The sequence below is a fragment of the Argiope bruennichi genome, chromosome 8, assembly GCF_947563725.1.
Source record: "Argiope bruennichi chromosome 8, qqArgBrue1.1, whole genome shotgun sequence".
Lineage (NCBI taxonomy): Eukaryota > Metazoa > Arthropoda > Arachnida > Araneae > Araneidae > Argiope > Argiope bruennichi.
The window spans coordinates 92,061,183-92,072,185 of record NC_079158.1 but is presented as its reverse complement, the minus strand read 5'-3'; positions in this window follow the sequence as shown (position 1 = coordinate 92,072,185).

The following is an 11,003-nucleotide window of genomic DNA, read 5'->3' as shown; positions in this document are numbered from 1 at the left end:
AGTAAAAGCTTTTCTTCAAAATTCATCATTTTTAAAGAGCATTCTTAAAAATATTTTATGCGCCACCATAATCTGAAGACAAAGAAAGACATTATGATGATTAAATATTTTATTTCGGAAGCATAATATCCTAGAAAGCAAAAGTAATCAATTCATTCCTAGTGAAGAAATGTAAGACACACTTGTGCATTGCTGATAACATGATTAATATTTATATTATGGAGAAGAACGGAACTAATAAAGATAAAATTTTTACAGAATCCAGTGTATTGTAGAAGGCTATCAACTAGAGCCATTGCACGTAATTCCAGTATCGTCATAAAAATTATGATAAAATAAATTTGAACAGCATAGAATTTTCTATAATAAATATGAGAATTTCATGTATTAAACGTTTAAAACAGAACGTTTTAAACGTTAAAGCAAACGTTGCATGAAAACGTTTAAAGACAGAAATTAATTGTTGTTATTCAAAATTAATTTTAAATAATACTCAAATCAACACTTGTCAAAAAAAAATTATGTCCAGCTTTTGAAAAAGATACTATACACACGCATCCATAGAAAAAGTCATTATAAAATGAGCCTTTCAGGAAAAATATGTACTGAAATTAATTAAAGAATTCCATTATGTTATGTCACTTTATTGTATTTAATTTTTTGTGTTGCCTTGTCACTAGATATACATAAAGCGCATAGTATTCTCTGTCCAGTTTCTCATGTTTTATTCAAAGATTCCTTTATAGCATTGTTCATCTCTCCCTTCACAGTTAATTTGTAAATGATTCTAGTGAGCTAAAGCTTTGTTGTAAAAGGCTGAGCATCCTTCTAAGCATTTTAATAAAATTACTCCTAATTAACGTTGCTTGAAAGCAAAGCATTTCCGACGATGGTGAAATGGTTTAGAAGTGAAGACCATTTAGGTAATTATGTTTGTCCTGGAAATTGAATATTAAATAATGGAAATGATGACGGGTTGCGATAAGTAAAGAGATTATTGCTCGTTTGAATTCTGGTTTATGAAGATTTATTCAGTGTGAATCGCCGGTCGCTTTTCGCGAAGATTCCGGAGTTGTACCATAAAAGTTTTAGAGACGCTATATTTGAAGTTTTGTGTGCGACCAATTTTGCTTGAAAGACGTAAATGGAATTAGATGGATTCACTTTATCCAATAGTATCAGGAAATATTAATATATTTTCACATTGTGTTCGTTTTAAAGGCGGATATACAAATGTTGGATAAATTATTAGATTTAAAATAATGATTTTCATTAAATAAATACACATAATAGTTCTTATTAAATGCCAAAAATTGAATATTCATTTTAGTTAATAACTAAAAGCATTAAAATAATTATAAATGGTTAATGCATTTTTCATGTAAGGACTGCAAACTGCATCACTCATTCGTATTTTAGCTCATTTAAAAGTTTTACATGTTATAATCTATTTCTCAAAAAGAAAAGGGTGAACATTGATTGAATTAGGATTAAAAAGCTTTCTAAGATAGAAATTATTATATTATAGCAAAACTATTAACGTAAAGTAATTTAATTTGAAACTAACACGGGTCATTTTATTTTTTTTTCGCTGATATGCTGTATTTTAATTTCAATCATAAAAAGCAAGAATTTAAAAATTATAGTTATGCTGAAATTTAATTTAAAATTCATATATCATATTTATAACCGATATATTAAAATTATATTAAGATATCTCCAATTTTCTTGAAGGAATTAAAAAAATATGGAACTCATTAAAGCATCAAATTATTCGGAAAACGCAAAACAATTACAATTAGGAAAGTATATTTAAAAGTTGTCAATGATCATTTAAGGTCCATAAACTTTCTATGTAATTCATTATATTATTACCATTTGAAAAGAATTTGATGTTAATATTCAAAATTAACACAACTAGTTCGTTTGTATCCCTTCATTTTTTTGCTACAAACACACAAAAGGAATTAAATCTGTGTCCGAGAAAGTACGAGAGCAATGAAATTTCGTTTAAATTTAAGACAAAAGGGACATATTTATTTCTTTTAATCATTTTGAAACAAATGTAATTTTAATTTCTGAAATGGATAAATTCCAAAACTTCATTCAGATCGGCTATGTTATTTTTCCTCAATATTTTGTTTATCGAGATATCTAATAAGGCGTAGAAATTTTTTCTTGACTTTCAGCAATAGCATGTATTTTATAGATGCCTGTTTTATAATTCAGAGGAAAGTGAAACTGTGAAATCTTTTGTAGAGTAAATTATTTAATTTTTAATTTTTTTTTGTTACTTTTAAAGAAAATAATAATTCATAATCGTTAAAGGACCATGCTTCATATTAGAGCTTTCTCTTCAGCCGATATGAAATATGGGTCTAATTGTCGAACTGATGAACAACGCATGGACAATATGCAGACATTCCAAAAGTTGGCGAAGCTCATGAAAGCATTCAAGACATAATTGGATTTTCGGATCATATTAAAAGTCCTTCTCTCAATATCAGTTTCTATAATTTCTGATTCAGAAAAAAATTTCTATCATAATAATTTATAACAATATGATAGAAATAGATAACAATTTGATTGTAAGTGTCTTTGGATAAAACATTGCCGAGAACGTTGTTAAAAGATTATCTGATATTCTGTGAAAAGTATTGGGACGGCATTTTCAACAGTTCTTAGTTTCAAAGTTCATAAACAACTGGTTTTTATCTTCATTGATCATTTGAGGATTTTTATTGTACGTACTTTCCATTGTGAAGTGTTCGCTCACACTTACTCCTACTTTTACGATGCTTGTATATTGTCTATGTGGTGACTTTAAGTTGCTCGATAATAATGAAAAAGCAGATATTACAGCTGACTGCATGTTCTTAAAATCACCTACATTAAAGTGCATTGAATTTCGCAGGCAGAAAATAAATAATATGGATATAATTTAAATGAATAATCCATAAATCAAAATTAAATAGATAAAAAGGAATAAATGTTAATAATTTCCAGTAATAATAAAAATGAATGTGCAAAGAAGAATGCTAGAATTATCACGCTTTGCATATATATATATATATATATATATATATAAATTAAATCCTAATTAATTTCCTAATTTTTATCTTAATTTAGTCCTTATTAACTTCATGCTAAAATATTTTTTTATTTTCTCATCTAATTCTACCTTCTTTACTTAATTAATGCTACACAAGCTCTAAAATTGCTGAAATCGACAGGTTCCCACACTCCGAGTGGACGGATGAATAACTGTCGTGCTTAGAGAATTCTTTTAAAATATATCTATTTTCCCCTTACTTAAATCGACATATGTAAAGAAATCCCTATCAGAATCTCAAGGTATATAATCAACGGGAAAATATTGCATTCCCTTTTCTCTCTTTGGCTCTTGTATGCTGATAAACGGACGCAAGTTTTGTACGCGCTTCTTGTACATAAATTATGCCTCCAGGGATGGAATAAAACGAAGTTCAAAAATTCAAAGTATCTTCTTTCTCTTGGGCTACGAATCTGCTTCAAAAATATGCTTTTACACAGACACACACACACACACACACACCACACACACACACACGCACACATATATATATATATATATATATATATATATATATATATATATATATATATATATATATATATATATATATATATATATATATATATATATATATATATATATATATATATATATATATATATATATATATATATACTTTAGAGGATAAAATTGAACATCTTGTTGTGATTTTTTAGAATCTTAATTAAAATTTAAATAAATAAATAATTATCTGAAATTTTGACATTCTTTTGCTATTTTTAGCGTAAAGCTAGCTACTTCATCTTTAAACACTATTTAAATATTCTTTTTTATTTATTTAAATAGTTTATTTGTTTTATTCTATTCTACATGAGGACTTTCAGAAAATATAAGCAGAAGTTACTTTATATCAAACTTGTATCAGATTTCATCACTCTTCAATCTGACTTAATCTTAATATTTTGTGAATTTCTGTATGTAAAAGTTTGCTATTGAAGATGACGTACAAGAGCAACAAATGTAATTATGAAAATTGTTTCATAAATATTTAGTTAATTATTTTTTTATTTTATTTATTAGACACCCGTTATTGGTAATGCTTTATTTTCTTGCAAACTGGCCGTAAATACAAAGAATAGCCGTCAAAATATTAAAGTATACATTTTAATAAATCTATAAAATAAATGTCCTATAGCTTGCAAATAGCTTACATTTCTACTTAAATCGTATACTGACATTCGAAAGTGCATAATCTTCAGATTTCAATCTTAAGTGAAATAAATTCCAATAAAGATGACTGGACGAAAATAGACTTCGTCATTTTTTGTTTCAACTTTCAGTATCTTACTATTGCCAAGAATTTATAGTTTGAAAGAATTTCTGATATCGCGCTTGTGAAACTATTTTTTATTTTTCTATTTTTGTAAACTATACCTTTCTGGAATGGATTCCCAGGTGATGCAAAGAAAAAAACTTGTTTGTATACCGGAACAAAATGAAATCTAACGTTCCTTGAAATGAAATCTCAATATTACCCTGGATTTCTTTTTTGTTTTATTTGCCATACATTTTCGCCCCCATTTCATTTCTTTTATTTGAAATCTGTATGTATCAAAATATATCAAAATGTGAAGTGTATAATGATATTGAATTAGTGTGAAATATAAGACTTGTAATAAAATTTTAAATAATAAAGCTATATTGAACAAAATAAGTTCTAATATTGTATAAAGTCATGTTTGTTTGATATTTCACATCTTTACTCCAAGAAGTATACAAATATATCTAAATATCATGTAAAGTATGAGGATTGGTTGGTTGAGTTGTGTTTTCTTGCGCAAGAGCTATATCTGACCATGCTGCGCCAAACACAAGATAATAGAACCACTTCTTTCTTTAATTGTCAATTAAAAGGAGTAACAAATTGTATGAAATATGCTATAACTGAACTTCTAAAGAAAGGCTAAAATGGACTCAAATGAGTTTATTAATACCTGCATCTTTAAGAAAATTAAAGAGCTTTATAAAATATGAGGAAATAATTACAAATTTTATTTTCATTTAGGATATAATAATTTTTTTAAAACAAAATTTGTTAATTTTCTGTTAGTCTTATATTCCTTTACTTATCCCTCTTGCATAATTTTGATGTTTGAAGTTATCACCTTATTGGTTATCTGCCCTATGCATGGGCATAGCAAGAACTTAAAAATGAAATAAAGATAGTTACGTTGGAGATTTTATTAGAAATTGCATCTCCATATGACATAAGAATACGGATTGTAAATAAGTTATTGATTTAAAAAATAAGTTACATCTAGGAAATTATTATTTTCAGAAACCATTTACCATTTTCTGTATTTGGTTTAATTTGTGAGCATTAAAATATGAACATTAACAAAAATAGAAAATAGAGCATTCTGAAATGTGCGGGTTTTGCGACTATACATATAACATTCTTCTATTTACTTACGAAGAATTTTACAAATTCACTTGGTTAATATATTCGTAAAATGAAATAATTCTGAAATGATTTCTTAAAATGATTCCATTTTGTCCTTTTGATGCGTAGTAAATGTAATTTTAACAAAATTACAATTACTTAATATGAAAGGAACATTTTAAATAATAGTCATTTTTTTGCAAATGAATATCGGTTATATAAAAGGATAATAAACATCTATTTATTTGTATTAGCAATGCAAAAATTTGCTTTAAAATGATGGTTGCGATTTAAAACTCTGTATTAACTATGAAACATAGCAATTTTAGCTATCTAAGAATATTCATTCGCAGAAGGAATTACCAAAGAGGTCTGTAAATTTACAATAGTTGCTCTTATGTAGCAAGCAATGGGCATTAAATTCCTCTTTTTAAGTAAGGAGCTCATTTATTTGTAAAAAGAATGGAGCGATTCGTGATTAATTCGCACAAATATTTCAGAATTTTTTAATGGGATTGCATTTTTTAGGGAACTTTTTCTTTTCTCTAAAAAGGCATTAATATATATTATAAGATAAAATAAAAGTAATTATTAAATATTTCATACATTATAATTAGAAGAAAAATCAAATATTTGAAAAAAAATCATATTTTTAATAAAAAATGACTTCATAACACTTTTTTTATTTAAATATTCATACTAATTATTAATTTTTAATTACATTTTCTGTTTTTTATTATAGATGTCAAAAGTAACTTTTGTTAAAATTCAGAGTTTGCAAATACATAACAAAATTGTATAATAAGGCAATTTATATTAAGGAAATTTAAGAGAAAAGGTTTAACTAATTATTAAAAAAAAAAAAAAAAAAACATTTGAAACAATTTAGACCGTCAAAGCGATTGCATAAGCATTTAGAATTACTTACTTTATTTATACAATTGAAATGGTTGGATTTATTTATATTTATTTATTCTAAATAATTCAATATTTTATCATACTTTTAAAGAAATGAGGATATATCTCCATCCCTATATCAGAGAATTCCTTAATTTGTTTAGTGGTTCTTAATAGAATTGACAATGAAAATCATAGCTAAAAATATTTCTCAGTTTATCTCAAGAGCAATTTTAATTTTTGAAGCATTTACATTTTTTTTCAATGACGCTAATACAATTATTACATCAGTTATAATTGTTTGATCGTAATTCGAATAAAGTTCTTATAGCCTCCTTCATATATAAAGTCTGTCTACAAGAAAAGGATACCTAGATGAGGTGGCGTTATATCAATCCCTAGTGAATGAATGTGTTAGTCCATAGATGGCATAGTTAACGGCTTCGAATTAGTATCCTCGTTTCTGGAGAGATATTTGTTTCCACATGTCGTTGCATAATGGATTCATTCAGATCAGCACAAAAAGTAACTATTCAATTTCATAGTGAAAATTTATAGCATGATTAAAAAAGTGTACAGTGATTAATATCTCACATTGTGCACCACATTCTGGTGGTGTCAGCGTTATGAGAGGGGCGCTTAACCATCAAGGATTTACCATGCTTATTACGATCAACAGTGCCATGATTTCGGCTTTAGAAGATTTCTATAACGAATCGTTGCGATACCGTATGCGAATTTGCTGTTGAACCGTCAAAAAGTAAAAGATTCACATTCACATAATTCACATGTAGCTTGGTTATGGCAAAATTTTGCGTAATGGTTACCCAAGAAATGGATCCGCCAGCAATTCAAGGATGTCTACTCATAAACTATCTATTCCTTTCCTATTCATTGGGACCAGTGTTTTAATGAAAATAATCATTTACGATTATATTGCTTCATATTTACCCGGTATTTATATAGAAACTTTTCAAAATGAAAGGAAACACTTTTCTAGTTAAACAAGTAAGTAAAAATTACATCTATACTGGACAAAAGTATTTCCATATTGATCTCGTGATAAATACACGATGAAGCCAATTAAAGTTTTCGGATATACGCGAAATACTCGGTAAACATAAACTACACACATATTCAAACTATCCTAGTAACTAATAAAAATCATTTCTAATATAACAAAATGAATAATTATTAAAAAAAATGAGGAAGTAGAATATTATGAGGATTTTTGCTTCAGTATCGTTTATAATTCAAGGCAACACAGCTTTAAATTCATTAATTTTGAAAAATTTCATTACAAATTCCAAATATGTAGATTAAAAATCAACTTACTTTTAGTAACATACTTCACAATATAACTGTAATTACACTTATGTTTCCAGTTATCATAAAATATTGTATGTCATCACGATTTTTTATATTCTAAATTCTGGCTAATAATGTAAACATATTGTAATAATGTTGTTGGGGATTTCTTGATAATATTTTTACATCAAATTATTTTCTAAGTTTTCATACACATGAAGAAAACACTTAATGTTAAAATCTACTTATTAATGTAATATAATGTAATATAAACATGGTGTAATATAAAACTTGTATTAAAATCGCATATTAGATGGATAAAGGAAATAATTTTGTTCCCTACTAAGACATTATATATAACAATGCTTTCTAACATATCATTTTAATGGGTGAATATAATAGAAGAAGAAGGGGGAAAAACAACAAAATGCTCCATTAATTATTCTCGTTGCAGAAAATAATCTATTGAAAGCCGTTATTCCTAGAATTCGTGACCATCCATTCGACTCATATAACATGATTCATTCTTCTAGAATTGCAACACAGACGGTTTTATCTATTATCTACACCTTTCGCATCACCGTTCCATTATCTTCAACAAAGCTGGTAGCGTTACTGAAGAAAAAATAGGTTATTGTGTCAATTTTGGAAAAATAATGGAAATAGAAGAGCGTGAAATAAGAAGAATGAAACATTATTGTATCTCATTATTATATTGTATTGTATTGTATATTCTATTGCATTGTGTAGTTTTATGACATATATCATATTTTGAATCCAAGGATGTTTTATTTTAGAGAATGTTTTGACATTTTTTCTGAAGGAAATGGCAAGACGAGGTTGAGCATAATTGAGATGGCTATTGATTTCCGAAAATAATCAATCAATGGCAGTTATTCTTTTAATAATCATAAGATGAAAGAAAAATCTTTGTTTAGTTGTATTCTCATAAATTTGTCTGAAAATGTACATCAATCAAAAGAGTCTCTTCATAAAGATACAAAACCTTTTTTTTATGCGTTATGTCTAACTTTATACATAATTTTTAATTGGATTCCAAAAAAATAATTATCGGATATTTTAAAAGGAAAATTGTTTCTTTTTATGATTCCATTTCTTTTTTAAAGAAATTCTCTTCATTATAAATAAAAATATAGTATGGATAAAAATTATGATTCTGCGGCCTTATTACAACCTCCTTTTCCAATTTCTTTAAATTTTATTTTCACAGATGTTTACGTTTTATTTTAGATTAAGTAAAAAGAAAAAAAAATATTTTATGCGCATTCTGTCACATGTCTTTAATTTCATATTATAACTTTGTTTCTTTTCTGTTGGCTGCTGTTACAAATTATGCAAGTATCCATTTCTGATTTTTTGAAGGTAAAGTAACTTATTTGAAAGTTCATGAGTTCTAGTCAGCTGTTGTTATTTATGGCACTTGTTGTAGACAAGGTCGCTGACTCAGTCATCTATTTTAAGCCGAGTTTGTGGAGTATCTTGTAAGGGAAAAGGCCCCTGAGCACCCGAGGGCAGAAGTCTGTGTTCTAGCTCATATGAAGATGACACTGACACACACGCTTACCCAACCCCTTTTAGCAGAACAGGCTTTTTTACATACCTCACAGATAACACACAAGGTACGGAACAATCAGGACTCGAACTCGGAATGCCCAGATCCATTAAGACTCGCTACTCCTAGGACAGGACACCGACAAGCATATTAAGTAAGTTATAAAACTGAGAAATTCTTTTTCGTAATGCTGTTATCCGTAAAGAACTTTCATAAGCCTATTTCAGAATAACAATTTACATTTATTATGCAATTCAATCAATCTTTAAATTATTTAGTTTCAATCTTTAAACTCACTCACACTCACCCTCCCCCCACACACACTCACACACACACACACACACACACGCACACACACACACACACACACACACACACACACACACACACACACACACACACACACACACACACACATATATATATTTTATATGAAAATTGCTATCTCTATATAAAGAAAAATACAATATTATTTTAATTAATCCAGTTCAAACCCATCCTTCGAACAATAAATCTAAATATCTACTTAAGAATTATTTAAAATAAAGAAAAAATAGATGCAACTATTGCTCTGGCATATTGCATTTAATTCCCATAAACATCGTCATCTGTTCGACAAACAGTTAATTGTATGGATGTATATCCGATGGAACGATGCACTCGCGCATAAAAATGTAAGCATTTATTAACTTTCATTTTCATGTATCTAGCAAGGAATACTCTTTCAAATCATATATGCTTTTTTTACCAACTCACCCAGGATATTTGACTTAGAATTCTGAAGACACACTTCCTTGAAAGGCATCTTGAAGTAACATTGCATTGAATTCGTTTTACAATATCTTCGAGTGGGAAGGAGATAGTTGGAAACATACGTGATGGCGATGCTAAATGGGCAAGGAATTTGAGAATCGTCTTGCGACTGGAGTTGAAAAAACCCTCAAGGCTTTCAATGAGCATATTTAAAAACACACAGGGAATCTCTTCGATTCTAGTATTACTGAAAACTCCTTATGGGTACAGTTAAAAAAAACTAGTTTGATTCCCAAGGCAGGGCCACACTAAAGCAGTTTGACACAATTTGCTGGCGAAATAACTGAGAAGTTAAAATCAAATCTTCTGTAGTGCATTGAATGTCACGGAAGTTGATAACTGTTTCTCTCAGTGGTAAATTAGCCTTTATATCCAAAGAATAGTGGACTCCTTTACACATCAAGCAATGTCTCATTTCACTAAAAAGTAATTAACTTCTTTTATACCGTAATGAACACTCACAATTTTATATTTGGCAGACGCCCTTGACTAGACGGAAGGGCCCTCTTTGCAGGAAGTGTGTGTCCTGTCTTTTACTGCAGCTGCATTCTGCTATCATAAAACTGGTGGGCAAGCAAACTCAATGGAAAAAAGGATTCTTCGAAGCACTTGAACTGCCACAAGGGACATAACTTATCACATAACTAGTTCATCTAGTTTCTCAGTTAAGCAAACTGTATTTAAAATTAATGTGAAAAATTGAATAAATATTTAAAGGGATTAATACTGATTGTATATTTTCAAATATCAAAATTTTTATTTGATGAATGAGCTATTTTATATGATTTGTTTCGCAATTGAACTAAGAAATGTATTAAACAAACATGTATTAACACGTTATATCCAAAGCTGAATTAAAAGGAAGTGAGGAAAGGATATCATTCCCTTACCTAGAGATGATAAAGCATTCATTT